Source organism: Sciurus vulgaris (assembly GCF_902686455.1).
Source record: "Sciurus vulgaris genome assembly, chromosome: 10".
Classification (NCBI taxonomy): domain Eukaryota; kingdom Metazoa; phylum Chordata; class Mammalia; order Rodentia; family Sciuridae; genus Sciurus; species Sciurus vulgaris.
Genome location: NC_136470.1, coordinates 87,939,892 through 87,955,458, shown reverse-complemented (window position 1 = coordinate 87,955,458; position 15,567 = coordinate 87,939,892). Strand labels below are relative to the sequence as shown.

The following is a 15,567-nucleotide window of genomic DNA, read 5'->3' as shown; positions in this document are numbered from 1 at the left end:
GCAACTCAGGGAGATCCTGTCTCTAAATAAAATACAGAGCTAGGGATGTGGCTTGGTGGTCTGGTGCTCTGAGTTCAGTTCCTGTTACTCCCCCATCAAAAAAATTTATAGATGTGTTTATGTATATGTGTATGTGTACAGACACACCAGGATCTGTTCTAGATACTTTCTCATGTGCTGTCTTATTTAATCATCTGTGTCCCAGATTCCTCAATCTGGAAAAATGGAATAATATCTCACACTGCCTTCACAAAACAACCAATGTGATCATAACCAGATAACATACTACTTTGATCATTACTCTATAATTTAAAGAACAAATCTTGAATGCTGTTTGTGAAGTGTGTATCAGTGGTTTCCTTAGCAAAATGATGTGATCAATCCTGTTAAAATTCATTTCAAAGTACATTTGCAATACAAATTGAGCAGAAGCAACTTACACAGGATGTTTCACAGACATCAAAAACAATTATGGAACACCTGGAAAGTATAGACCAACCTTTTTTCTATTTCTCAGTAAATGCAACACAAAGTAAACACACCCTGCACATACTTTATGGCATACTTCATCAAAGAAAAATGAGCAGGAGAAATACTTAGGCAAATAAGTAAAGGCAGGATGGCCACACAGGTGATAAGAATTTCACATCAGAACTTGAAAAACAAATTTTGACCTGTATTAGGGTAAGATGAATAGTTAGAAGAGTGAGAAATGCCACAGGAGGACATGTAGGTGTTCTCAGGGATCAAGTGGTAAGATGCTTGTGTAACTCTAATACTTATTAACACAGACCTGAGAGCTGAGTGAAAACGTGCTCTCTTTTTTTCAGCAATTTGATTCTTTATTATAATCCAGATGGAAGATTTAAGAACTACTGAAACCCACCTCTAAACTCTCTTCCCCTTGTCTTCTCAACTTTCAGAACTTAATAATATGGTGGGAATGGGGGAAGCACAATAGCCTCTAGGTATCCAGGAAGCTTTTCTCACTTAAGGTCCCTAAAATAAGGAATCACAACTATGGAACAAACTCATCAAGGAAAGACCATAAACAGTCACTAATTGAAAAATTGGAAAAAGGTTGATTGTATAATCCATTATCCAGAAAATGATTGGAAAATAAAGGAACAGACATGGGAAACAGGTGGCTTATATGGCTGCTTTGAGAAGTTGCAAAAAAAATTTTTTTTTGCTAGAATGTTTTCCATTTGAGAGATTCAAGAATAAAGTATCCAAACAATATACTTAAGAAATATAAAAATGGTAGAATGGGGGTATAGCTCAATGGTAGAATGCACACTTAGCACTTGTGAGGCCCCAGGTCCAATCTCTAGTACCAAAAAAAAAAAAAAAAAGGGAAAAGAAATACAAAAAAATGCATTACAAGCAATAAGTAGTTGGAAATCACCAACATATAGTCGGGTGTAAATATCATTGCTTCCCTGAACAAAGAAAAAGATCAGAAAACAACTCATTACAGGTGTTACTTTCATTTAGTAGCATTGCCCTTATTCCTATAAAGTGAATTCTTCAATTTTGGTATTGATTATTAGTAGCATTTTTTCTTGATTCTTTTTTATACTTACATTTCTGTAGTCAAATTTTCCATTTGTTCGAGCTTCCCTTTTCTACTAGACCCTTTAACCAAGAGAGTTATTGTGGTGATAATTACAAGAATCCAAATATAAGTTAAAACTCTTAGAACTGAACACCTAAAACTGTCAACTTCATTGTGTTAATTTATAAAAAAAAAGTGTTTCAAAAAATTCTGTTTAAACAAATAACAATGTATAATAGGGTTATAAGCACATGAATAAGTAAACTATATATAACAGGAGCACAAAGGGCAGAAATAAAATGGTAAAATATATGAGATAGATGTAAATAACTTAAAGTTATAATGTTGTCTTGGAACAGTGGTTCTCCACATGTGTTCTGCAGACCAGTAGCATCAGTATTACCTGAGATTTTTTTTTTTAATACAAGTAGAAGCATATATAATTTTGTTGAAAATAGGCACATGGTTCATCCATATTCTAATTTCAACTTATACTGTCCTAAAGTGTGAAGTAATACAAATTTCCATCCAATCGTAATGCATTAAAAAAAATGAAAATATTCACTGATGTGAAAAAAAACCTATTGCACAACATGGAAGCTACTCTAAACAATGCAACCCAGAAAAGGACACAAAAATGATAGAAAATTTAACCTACAAAATCCTGAATAACCATAAGAGTGTTAGTTTAAAAATCCTTCTTTAAAAATACAATTTTCAGTTGTGGCTATAGACTCACAAGGAGCAGGCATTGTGAATCATTGACATTCATTATATAGCAGAAAATGTTCACCAAAAATCCATTATAAACATTCATAAAGAGCTTTAATGAGAAAGTTTGAATGAATAAATGTTTAAATCATATTAGATAAATTGTATTCTGATATTAATATATTATAATGGTTTAAATTAGAGGTATTCAGAAATGTACACAGATTTTCTAGACCCCCTAGATAAATAAAGTGCTGTCAGATCATGCAGAACCTCACAGACAGTGGGGAGTACTATTACTTTGAATGTACTGAGAGGTCACTGAAGGGAACAAAGAGCTTTAAGGATTTGAAAGTATAATAAATACAGGGTAGGACATATTCTTCCATAATTGAAAGAGAAAGAAACCTAGGTTTCTAAAAAATCACTTCTGTTGAATTATAGATGCTCAATTAATATTTTGAAAATATGACTTCCTCCTGGGCATTTGGGACTCTCATCTGTGTCCTTTGCTTCATTAATTTCTACACACCTGGTTATATGGCTACTGTCTCTTGACTATTCAAATGCCAGGGCTGTTTCCTTTGGTTCAGAAAGGTGGACAGGGATGGCTTAGAGAAAGAAAGACCTGTTGATTGGAACAGGTTGAATGGAATATGACTTTCTGTGGTATTCTCCCCATAAATACTGAAGTTTCTATCCTAACTACTGTTATTGTTAGAAAAAAGATACAATAAAAGATTCTAGAAAAAGATTTCTCTAAATGTACTTTGCTGACAGAAACTTTTGAATACTTAAGAAACACTTTCAATCTGCAGATTCTGACTTTGAACTATCAAAACCAAAAATAATAAATCAAAGATAAAGGAATAAATTGAACTTTAAGGTATATCTCACAGTATTTTATAGCACTGACTTACTATAAGCATGACAAATCTAAAGTGAGGGGTGTTTATCACCTCAAAAAGGAGGAAGGTTAAACACTAAAAGAAATAGTAACATTTTCTTGTCAATAACAACAAATGCCAAATTTTATTACTTAAAATCAAGAATTTGAAATTCATTCATGAAGAACAGAAGCTCCCAAGAGACAGTCTACAAAGGAAGAAAATTAAGTATTGATAGTGAATTAGGAATTCTAAAGGGAAGTTTTCCTCACCCAAAAAGACCAGGTTTCTATAGATCATTAACATCACATCTCTCTATGTAAATGTTTGCTGATCAGGATCCAGGTAGTCCCATTCCTCTTCAGAGAAATCAATGGCCAAATCCCCAAATGTCAAAGGTTTCTTTACATGCACTCTGTGTTGACTTGCCCGTATTTCTGGACCAGTGATTTAAATGGTTGGGTTTTTGTTGCAGTTTTTTCTCCTTGTAATTCTCATCAGTTTTGAAGAGGTGTACATCAGTGGAACTCTTCATACTGTCGTGCATTTCCTCCTGACTTTCAGGGTGCCCAGTGTTCTCCCTATGGTTCTTTTAGACCCTGTGTAGCACAGAAACCCTATACTCTCCTGAGTATAAGAGAGGGAATCTGGAAACAGTTACCTGAGATCCCGATAGAGAGGAAATTCTGGGTCTGCACCCCAGATCTGCCTGAATCAGAAACTCTGGGGTTATGGCATAGTACCCTGTTTTGAGATCTTGATACTTGGTAAAATTTAAGAATCACTGCTTTAGAGAGCAGGAGTTGGGAAGCTTTTTGTAGAGATAGCAACTATTAGTAAATATGGCCTGATTAACAACTGCTTAACTCTGCCATAGTGTTACAAAAGCAGACATGGACAATCTGTAAATGTACAAGAGGGGCTGTGTTCAAATAAAGTGTCATTTAGAAAAACAAGTAGCCAGCTGAATGTAGCCCATGATCTGTATGGTTTGCCTACCTTTGCTTCAGAGCAAACACACATACACACACATACATACATACACATACACACATATATGAAATGATAAAAATAAAATATTTAAAAATATAGATAGTCCTCACTTTGCAATTGCATGGGACAGCTGAATTGCAATTGCATGCAACTGAAACTGTGTAAAGTACTTTTAATAATCAGTGGGAAAAATTATGGTTGTTTCATGACCCTTAATTTTTTAATCAAAACATTTTTGGTGAAGGATGGGGGAAGGTATTTTATTGACTGGAGAGGTACTCCAGGGAACTTTCTAGTGACAGTAGAAATGTTCTGTCATTTTAGGTGGTCATTATGTGAGTGTATAGAATTGTCAACCTAATTTTACTGAGCATTTGAGACCATGTATTTCATGTAGGTAAATTATATGTCAATTAAAGATTTTTTTAAGTACAAAATAAAGTTCAGGAATACAATTTGCAGTTCACATTCAGTGACATTTTTATTACAAATAAAACCTGATATAAATTATGGTATACCCTCCAAAATTCAAGGAAGAGGTGACAGGGCACTCTAGGGAAAAACAGTAGCAAGGTCATCATGTATCTTAGTTGGTCAGAGAAGGAACATTTCAGTTTGACTAGAGCCTAGAATGAGTATTAGAGGAATGGCAGGAAATGGGGACAGAGAAGTTGGTGGGGTCACATCAGGAATGGTTTTATATACCAAGTTAAGGGGTTTGTACTTTATCCTGAGGATAATGTTTCAGGACTTAAGTGTGTGTCCTCATCTTAAAGGATACTGTTCATTGGATTTAGAACCCACCCTATCCATTATGACCTCCAATTAACTAACATCTACAAAGACCCATTTCCAAATAAGTCACTCAGTTTTTCCTCACTATGATAAAATACCTGAGATAATCAACTTACTGCGAGAAAATGTGTATTTGGTTTCATGATTTCAGAGGTTTCAATTTATGTCACTTTGCCTCATTGCTTTGGGTCTGTGGTAGCACAATACATCACGGCAGAAGTATGTGATAGAGCTGGCCTGTTCACCTCATGGCAGCCAGGGTGTGAACAAGAGAGATGGGCCAGGATCCCTAGATCTCCTTCAAAAGAATACCCTTCAGAGACCTAACTTCCTTCCACCAGGCCCCACCTCCCAAAGGTTTCAACACCTCCCCCTAGTACCATAGGCTGGGAACCACTCCTACAACACAAGGGCCTTTGAGGACATTTAGGACACAAATTGCAGCAGTCATATTCTGAGGTTCTGAAAGGTTCTGAGTAGATATTAATTATGGGGGATACTATTCAACTCACCACAATATACAATAGTGTCCCCCCAAAACTAATGTTCATCAGAACCTCAGAATGTGACTTCATCTGGAAATAGGGTCCTTGCAGATATAATTAGTTAATACAATGCCAGATTGAGTAGGATGGGCCCAAAATCCAATAAGAAGTGTCCTTATAAGAAGAGGAGAGGAAGAAGGCCATGTGAAGATAAAGGTAGAGATTGGAGTGAAGTAGAGCCAGGGCCACCAGCACTTTCCACGAGCCACCAGAAACTGGGACGAACTAGGCAAGGATGAGTTTCTTCCCTAGAGCCTTCAGGGAGAGTGTGGGCCTGCTAGCACCTTGATTTTGGACTTATAGCCTCCAGAACTGTGAAAGAAAAAAAAAAGTTCTGTTGTTTTAAGCCAACTTGTGTATGGTAATTTATCATGCCATCCTTAGGGGGGAAATGTATTATTTAAGCCACATTCTATCTCCTGTATTAAGCCCATAGTAGTGTGGTTTTAAAAATATATCTATGTATACTTTTCTTCCTCCCTTCAGAAAGTCGAACCTAATTCCTCTTCTCTTGAGTATAGGCTGGACCTAATGACTAGTTTCTAATAAATAGAATAATGAAGAAGTGAGGGTGTAGGTTGGTCAACTATGATCCAGAGGCTGGCTGCCAGTTTTGTAATAGTTTTATTGGAACACGTCATGCCTATTTGTTTCTATATTGTATGTGGCTGTTTTACACTTCAGCGACCTTGGTGAGTAGCTGTGCAACAGTCTATACAGAATGTGAGCCTAAAATATTTATTATTTGTCCCTTTAAGAAAAAGTTTGCCAGCCCTGGACTAGGTTATAAAAAGCACTTCTGGTTTTTGCTTGCTATTGATAACTTACTCTCAGGAAGCCAGCTGCCTTGTCACGAGGACAGTGTGGAAAGACTCATGTGACAAGGAACCAAGGCCTCCTGCAAACAACCATGTGAATGAACAATCTTGGGAGTATTCCTCTAGCCCCAGTCAAGTCTTCACATGGCTGTATCTCTGGTCAATAAACTTGATATAACTTCATGAGAAACCCTAAGCCTGAACCACCCACCCAGATTCCTGACCCTCAGAAACTGTAAAGTAACAAATAATCTGTTGTTTTAAGATGTTGAGTTATACTGCAATACACAACAAATATACTCATTCTCCCCTTCTATAGTTTTCCATGCTGTCCACAAGCTTCTGTGTGTGTCTTACCCATGCCACAAGCTTTTGCTATTTCAGAAACATACTAGGGAGGGCTGGGGATATAGCTCAGTTGGTAGAGTGCTTGCCACGCAAGCACAAGGCCCTGGGTTCAAATCCCCAGCACCACAAAAAAAAAAAAAAACTAGGGAATGAGATCTTTATGTCAAGAAACTCCAGTGTGACATAGCCAGGATTTTTAGGAAACAACAGGTTTGGAAGGCAGGGGCTATATTTGTTTGTTTTTATAATTCCCCTTACTATCTAACACAACACTGTGTATGTTCATTGCTACCAATTTTAGGCTTATAACCCAGGCTTATTTGAGTCATCAGGCAGGATGTTTACTCTTAGTCACTATTATTTATATAAAAAGGAGTAGTAGAGTATGCCATTATAACTCTATTAGGTGTGCCTTAAGGGATTTAGATGCTTTCTATAAATGTAAACCATGCTGTCTCTAGCTGGGATGGTATCAAGTTCTGAGGGTGTATCAGTTTTCTATTATTGCATAACAATATTATCACAAAGTTAGTGGCTTAAAACAACATACATTTATTACTTTGGTTATTGGGCATGGCCTACCTGTGTCCTCTGCTTAGCATCTAACATAAAGGCGTTGACTCAGTAGGGAACTTAAAGTTGGTAACAATGTTCAGTTCTGGTGGCTGTGGGTTATGGTTGTAGGACTGAAAGCTTTTGATTTTAACTTTTTCCTTCCTGTTGCCTGGAGTCTGCCAGAGCTCATAGAGGCCACCTTTCCTTCCCCTGCATGACCACATGCTTCCTCACAGCTAGCATGTGAGGGAGAAACTCCAGACAGGTTTTTGCAGTTGTATTTAACGTAGTGATATACTGATGTGCATGTAATCATGTTCATCCCAGCACCATCACTGTGTTCTGTTGATGATAGGAGCAAGTCCTACTCACACTCAAGGGGAAAGGATCACACAGCATGTGAACAGGGAGAGTTAAGGCCACCTTGAGAGTTTGTCTGCTATGTGGACTTGGATATCATGCAAATCCTATGTGCAGGATTAATTTAATACCTTAACAAAGATGGTTTCTGTGACTAAAAAGGCATTGTGTACTTTCTCTTTATTTAACCCCCTCTGTGCTACAAATGGGTGACTCCCAGTAGGGTGTTTTTTAATGAATAGAAATGGGATAATAAAAAGCAGGGGGTTAAATGATATACCTAATCCCAAAACACAGCTTCAAACTGAAATGTTCTGTAGCTGGAAATAGCTTGGCATGCAGCTAGTTAGACTGTCCTAAGCAAAGACTTCCTGCATATGAGGGGCCCAAGGTGCTACTGCCAGTGGCATAAAGGGAGCCCATTTCTTCAAGGTCAAAGATACAGTGTAAAAGCTGCTTTTCTTTCAGTAGATGGGATAGATCCCAAATTTACCCTGATGTATGCATTTGTTCACTTGTTTCGTAATTGCTACTGAACGTACTCCATGTGCAAGGCCTTTGCTAAGTGCTGCTGTTTTTCATGTTTATTGCTATCCCTGCTATGAGCGTGGGAAGGGGAGTAAAAGAACATTTGCCAAGTATTTAGCAGGTCTGGCATATAGTGTTTTTCAAAAAGTTTGGTTGAAAAGGACCAGAGAGTGAGTAGGCAAGTTAGAAAGAAATTTTGAAAAGGAGACATAGCCAGGCACCATGGTGCCCACATAGAATCCAGGCAACTCGGGAGAAGTTGGAGACCAGCCTGAGCAACTTAGTGAAAACTTTCTCAAAATAAAAAGGACTGGGGATATAGCTCAGTGGTAGAGCACCCCTGATCTCAGTCCCCAGAACCGCCCCCCACCCCCACACGGTGTGCCTGGAGGCAAAGGAGAAGCCCAAACAATAAGAGACTGCAAATTTGATATATTTCTCTGTGCCATAATAATCTGTTATGTAGTAGGTGCTCAGTTTTACTAGTTGTCTTTCTGCTCTCTTTATACAGTCTCTCCCCCCCCCACCCCCCCGCCCCACTGCCCTCCTCATCTAGGCTGACCTTGAACTCATGGACTCAAGTGATCCTCCCACCTCACTCTTTTTTCTTAAACATATTTTATACTCTTCTATTATATGCCATACATAGCAATACCATAGTACCATAGTAACCAAACTGAATACATCCCTCTCCTCTTTCCCTTTATGCCCCATCCAACCTGGAAACATGGTCATCCATTCAATCACTTCCTCAAGTCTCACATTCTCCACTCCACCTTTGGCCCTTCTTCTGACTGTGCTTAACATACCTCCCTAATCCTGATTTCGGCTACCATGTTGATTTCTTGGCATCCATTGTAGGGTCCTCAATGCTGATTGGTGGCCTTTAATTCATATCTATTGCTTTTTCCACAGTGGTTATTCACACTTCTGCTGCTTCCCATAATCCCAACTCTATCCTTCCCTTTTGCCAGATAACCATGCCTCCTCTAATGCTATTAAAAATGGGATTTCTCAGCTTCCTTTCAACTTGCCTCATAATCTCTTATTGCCATCTGCACTTTCCTATTTTCTTTTTAAAAAACAAAACTCACAAACACACACACACAACATACACATATGCATATGCCTTCTGTCAGGCTTCTTGTCCCAGACTCTCCAACCTCTTCAAATTTTATCCCAGCCATGACTGCACACTCTCTACTATAACTTAGGGTATTACAGAATAATTTCCAGGTTATCTTCCTTAAGTTTGTTTTTGTTTTACCTTATATACTAACCATTTATTTGTGGCAAAATCACTTAAAATTCTATTCTTAGCAATTTTCAAGTATACATTATATTGTATATTGGCTCCTCTGAATTTATTTCTCCTAACTGAAATTTTGTATCTTTTGACCAACATTTCCCCTGTTTTCCCTAAGAAGTTTTTAAAAAGTTATAATAGCAGTGGATATTTATTACCTTAGTAACATTTAACACTTTTCCCAAAAGTAAATACATTTGTACTTCATGGATAATTTAGAAATTTAGATTAAAAGAGAAGAAAATAAGATCACATTGTCCCTTCATCTAGAGATAACCATGATTAATATTCTGTGTTCTTCTAGATATATATGTGTGTATGTCAGATCACATGGTACCTCTTACTATGTTACCTTCCTTTTTTAACACTTCCTCATGAATATTGTTGCCTGTATTTATATATGTAATATAGATAAATGCACACACACACCACACACACTGTATACATATACATATGCATATACATATACATATATGGTATGTATGGTGTGTATGCTGGGGATTGAATCTAGGGCCTCACTCATGCTAGGCAAGCACTCTACCACTGAGCTACATCCCTAATCCTTTAGCATATAATTTGTAGAGGTTTAAAATATTCTGCCTTATAGTTTACCATAACTTATTTAACATATTCTCAGTTGTAAGGGCATTATATTAGTTCCAGTTATTTTTGTTTTAAACAATTATGTGATGAAATCTTTGTAGTTAGATCCTTTTTTTTCCCCCTTCAAATTCCTGATTATTCATTTATAATAAATTCCTTGAAGTTGAATTTTAGGTCAAAAGGTATTTTCACTTATAAAATGTTTTAAATTTTCATTTAAAAGGATTGTTATATTTTAAGCCTGTTGATATCTGTTCATCTGTTGACAAACTGTACATCAAAAAAGTCTTTAAAAAAAAGTCTTAATTATTTAGCCATCGTCAGTGTGTAAGTTCCTGTTTTGCTACACCCTTTCCCAAAGCATGTGGATAAACAAAAGATCTCAACCACTTTGCAGAAAAGCTGGTATTTTATTTTATTTTCATTTGATGCTTAAATTGTGTTTTTCTTATTAGCCATTGAATCATTTTGTGTATGAACTACCTCAACTACCTCATGAACCTTTTCCTGTTCCTCCTTATTAGTCTACCTTTATAATTCTTGAACTCACAGTTGTTCAAATTATTAAGTGTATTTTTTTTTTCTGTGTTGGGTATTGAACCCAGGGCCTCACACATGCTAGGCAAGTACTCTGCCACTGAGCTCCATCCTCAGTCCCTGTATTTTCCTTTCTAACAACTTTGAAAAGAGTTTTTCTCAATGCAAAGGAAGAGAGACTTGTTTTTGCATATAAAATAAACAAGAGATTACTCATGTACATGTGTGTATGTGTATATCTGTTGCCTGACAAAGCCATTTAATACTATTCTGTGTAGCTTATATACTCTATTTCCTTCTTCATTGCTTTATTAATTATCATTCAGGATTGTGGAATAATTAGTAGTTGAATTAAAGGGAAAATATGACAATTATCTCAGTCTAAGTGCCTCATTAATATTCTTGAATAATCAGTGTATTGCATTTTATTTTTTAAATTAAAAAAAATTTTGTAGTTGTAGATGGACAGAATACCTTCATTTTATTTATTTCTGTGTGGTGTTAAGAATTGAACCCAGTGCCTCACACATACTAGGCAAGTGTTCTGCCACTGACCTACAGCCCCAGCCCTATTTTTAAAATTGCCATGTTTTATTTTTATCAATTCATTTTATTTATACATAATAGTGGAATTCAGTATTCCATATTTGCACATGCACATAACATAATTTGATCAATCTCATTTCCCAGTACCTTCTTTCCCTCTTCTCTTCCCTCTTCCTGATCTGCTTGCTCTACTGATCTCCCTTCCATTATTATTAGTGATTATTATTATTATTATTATTAATCAGTGCAGTATAATTTTATGTGTAAGTGGGATTCATGTATGTTTATACATGGACAGAGGATAATTTGGTAGATTTCATTTCCCAGTACTTCTCCATATTCTCCCTTCCTCCCTCCCTCCCTCTCAGATTTCCTTCTTCTACTCTATTGGTGTCCCTTCTATTTTTGTGAGGTCCTTCTCTCTCTAGCTTCCACATATGAGGGGTAACATTTGACATTTGAATTTCTGAGTCTTATTTTACCTAGCATGATAGTCTCCAGTTCCTTCCATTCACTTGCAAATGCCATAATTTCATTCTTTTTTATGGCTGAGGAAAGCTCCATTGTGTGTGTGTGTGTATGTGTGTATGACATTTTCTTTATTCTCTTTTTTTGGTACTGGGTATTGAACCCAGAGGTACTTTACCACTGAGCTAGATCCCTAGCCTGTCCCCTTCTTTTCCTTTTAAATTTTTGAGATAGGGTCTCATAAATTGATTAGGGCCTTACTAAGTTTCTGAGGGTGGCCTCTAATTTGCAATCCTCCTGCCTCAGCCTCTCAAGATACTGAAATTACAGGTGTTCACCCCCATACCTGGATTTATCACATTTTCTTTATCTTTTTATTGGTTGAATGGCACCTGGCTGGTTCTATAACTTAGTTATTGTGAATTGCACTGCTATAAACATTGGTATGCATATATCATTATAGCATGCTGATTTTAGATCTTTTGAATGAATGTCAGGGAGTAGGATAGCTGGGTCATATGGTGGTTGCATTCCTAGTTTTTTGAGGAATCTCCATATTGCTTTCCAAAGTGGTTGTACTCATGTATAGCCTACCTACAGCAAAAAAGTATATCTTTTCCTCCCACATCCTTGCCAGCAATTGTTGTTATTTATATTCTTGATGATTGCCATTCTAACTTTTTTTCAAGAATATTTCTCCTATTTGCAGTAGGTGGCAGCAGTAGAAGCATTCTTTTCATTTAATTCAGAATGTAATAAGGCATTTATGGGGGGAAAAATAGAGGAACTTGTTCTAAATGTGAAGAGCTTGTGATGGGAGCTACTCTAGAAATGTAAATTTATCATGAAATTTATGACTATTTAACAGCCCAACTAACAGTATGTGACAACAAATACTATCCTGGGAAAAACACATTTTATTTTTCAAATGTTGTAATGTTTAGTAATTATATTTTACTGGTTTTTTTTTAGCTTTACTTTTTCCTCCTGCCTCCTTTTATGTTTATTTATAGTGAAAACCACTTCAAGACACTAGTCTACCAGTCTCTTTGCTGGAGGAGAGTCCTTTTGAAGATGAGCATTTAATATAGAGCTTTGGGTAATTTAATAGATTAAAAATACATGCTAAGAAAATGTGGTCCATTTGGGTTACTGCTTCCATCATGAATAGTTTTCAATGGGGCTTCATTTTGCTAATATATCTTCATTTTGCCCAATATATCTCAGAGTACTTATCTTAGATGTCTCTAGATTGTAGTATTCCCCCTGAAGTTAGATAGATAGTGTCTTTAATACATTCAGGGCAGGAGCAAGCACCACCACCTCAGAGGGGCGGGCAGCATTCCTACTTTTGTTTCCAAACTATACTGCCAGGTGGATATTGTGTTCCATAGGCCCACATGGGTGACAGTAAGGTAGGTCTAATAGTTATGGGGTTTTTAAAATGTTTACATTTGTGTGTGTTTTATTTTTATTTTTTTGTATTTTATATGGAACAGAATCTAAAAATTTGCATCTTAATGTAAACATGGCATCAATGCATTCACGTCTTTCCCTTTAATAGACTCTCTGAGTGAATGCATATGTTTACTCTAAGAAAGTATTCTATGGTTATGGATTTTGAGGGTAGAAAAAAGGAACACTTACTACTTGGACCAGTTGAAAGCTAATGGTGGTTTTGACTGCAGAGAGACTAGATTGTTCTGAACCAGAGGCAACAAGAGGCCATAAGAAAAATATGCAAGCAGTGACTTTTATTTATACCCTGACTTACATATGACTGCCTCAGAATGAGAGAACATTGAAACTCAACAAAGTAAAGATGGTCTGGAGTGGTTTTTCTTACTCCAAGGATATAGTGTTTGGGGGTGAAGGATTCTTTCACACATAATTCCACCCCAGTCTGAATTCTATATTTGAAGATATGTTAAGAAAGGAGTTTCCATTTCTAGACTAAAGCTTCTTCAGGGCAGGCACCATGTATTTATTTATCACCTGATCTCAGCTCACTGCCCGCATGTACTGAGTACTTAGCAAAGTTTTTATTGACTGAATAAATGAAGTTAACTTCCTCATCCTGACTCCTTATTCTTGTTTTTTCCTTTCATGTCTCCCTAAAACTGCCCCTTTCTTCACATACTTTTTAGCAGACTGTGTGCATACAATCAAGTATGCATGAATTGTTCCTCCTCAGTAAGGGCACAGCTTAGAAGAGAAGTCTCTGGTGAAGAATGGTTACTGCTGGCTAGACAAAACAGAAGGGATCCCTAGCCTGTGTTTGTTGTTTTGTTTTGTTTTTGTTTTTTTTTTTTTTCCTGTGTGCTGAGGATTAAACCCAGGGCCTTGTACATGCAAGGCAAGCATTCTACCAACAGATCTATATCCCCAGCCCAGAGGTGGTTTTAAGAGATAAAAGCATCAACAATTTTCAGATCAAGAAAAAGGAAGAAATTTTTATGATACTTGAAAATATATTCCCAGGCCCTGGCATGTCTGATTAAATTTCAATTTGAGTTGATTCAAGTATTCTTGATCATATTTTCTATATTTCCAAAGCACTTAAGTTACCAGGAAACTGACTGCTTCCATAAGACTTTTGTGACCATTTCCATTTATATCTTGTTGGATCTCTTATCTAATTACTTGGTCTGTTTCTTGTTTGTTTATTCTTGTTTTAGTAGTACCATATATTTATACTATTTTATCCTGTGTTAAACTGCAGATACCTTTGAGACAGAACAAGTAATTTTTAAGATTCTTGTTGGCTGTCCTTTAGAATTGAGAATAGTACCAAGAGTACTGAGTGAATCTTAACTAATTGTGCCAAGAAAAGAAAAAGCCAGCATTAGTGGTCACTGTGGTTGCACAGATAGAAGACGAAATGCAAAGAACACTCAGGAACCTGGGGTCACTTTTTGGCTGCCACAAATTTCACAACTGTGAACAAATTTCTCAGCCTTACTTTCTTCATATGTGAAAAAGAAGAATAGATCATTTAAAATTTTCTCCCAGCTCTTTGAGTCTCTGAGTCATTGATTCACTGAGTGCCTAGAACAATCATTGCTTATTTATCTAATTTAGGAAATAACCTGTAGCAGATACCACCAGTTGCAATATATTGAAGTTGGAATACAAACTAAGCAACAGTAACAGAGTCTCAAAAAATTTGGTGACTCAAAAAAGGAATGTTATTTTGCTCTTGATTAACAATCCTAAAGTAGATAGGTATTCCAGAACAGATAGATAGCTGTGATTTTCTAGACTGTTCAAAGCCCAAGGTTACATCTGTTTTGTTGCTGTGCCATTACCTAGTATATTGTCTACATGGCAGAGGCTGATTCAGCATGAGAATATGGGGTAGGAGAAGAATCCAGGACAGGCAGCTTTTCCTCAAAGGAGGACCTCAAAGTTGCAGACACAACTCTCATCCGCATCCCATTGGCTAGAACTTACTTATTCATGTGGTCACATCTGCAGCCAGGAGAGCAGAGAAGTCTTTAGCAGAGTAAACACTTATCTACCTAATACCCCCTTCTTTGTGCATGTGCATGTGTGTGTGTGTGTGGTACTGGGGATTGAACCCAGGGGTGCTCTGCTACTCAGCTACATCTCTAGTCCTTTCACTTTTTTGAAACAGGATCTCCCTAAGTTACTGAGACTAGACTTGAACTTGCCATCCTCCTGTGTCAGCCTCCGAAGTTGCTGAAATTACAGGCATGTGCCCCCATGCCTGTCTCCCACCTAAACCTTTAAAATGGGTTGGGGAGGTCAAGGCTTCTCTAACAGGAAAGAGAGAAAATTGAATACTGGGAGACAATGTGTACCACTATGCTTTCTGTTGTGATTTTAGGCCTCTATAGCATTTTAAATTTTCAATATATTGTGTTTTTTAATCCAGTGAAATAGACTGAAATCGGGGTCTGTGATTTCTATGTGTATGCCCAACAACACATGTTAAGGTATCTTAAACATAGATCTGTTTTTATTTACATATTAATTTTCAGGGTAT

General features: G+C 36.8%; 1 protein-coding gene across 6 annotated transcripts in view; it reads left to right on the top strand.

Annotated features, from left to right (window-relative positions):
* Window positions 1-15,567, top strand: part of MAP3K13 (mitogen-activated protein kinase kinase kinase 13) — a 182,404-nt gene that overhangs the window by 42,709 nt on the left and 124,128 nt on the right. Inside the window, exon 1 of one of the 6 annotated variants that reach the window (XM_079100608.1) lies at window positions 3,655-5,718. The exons of the other annotated variants lie outside the window; for them this stretch is intronic. The gene's annotated coding sequence lies outside the window, so the exon portion shown is untranslated. Of the gene's footprint in view, window positions 1-3,654; window positions 5,719-15,567 lie in introns of those variants that run through there. 6 annotated transcript variants of the gene reach the window in all.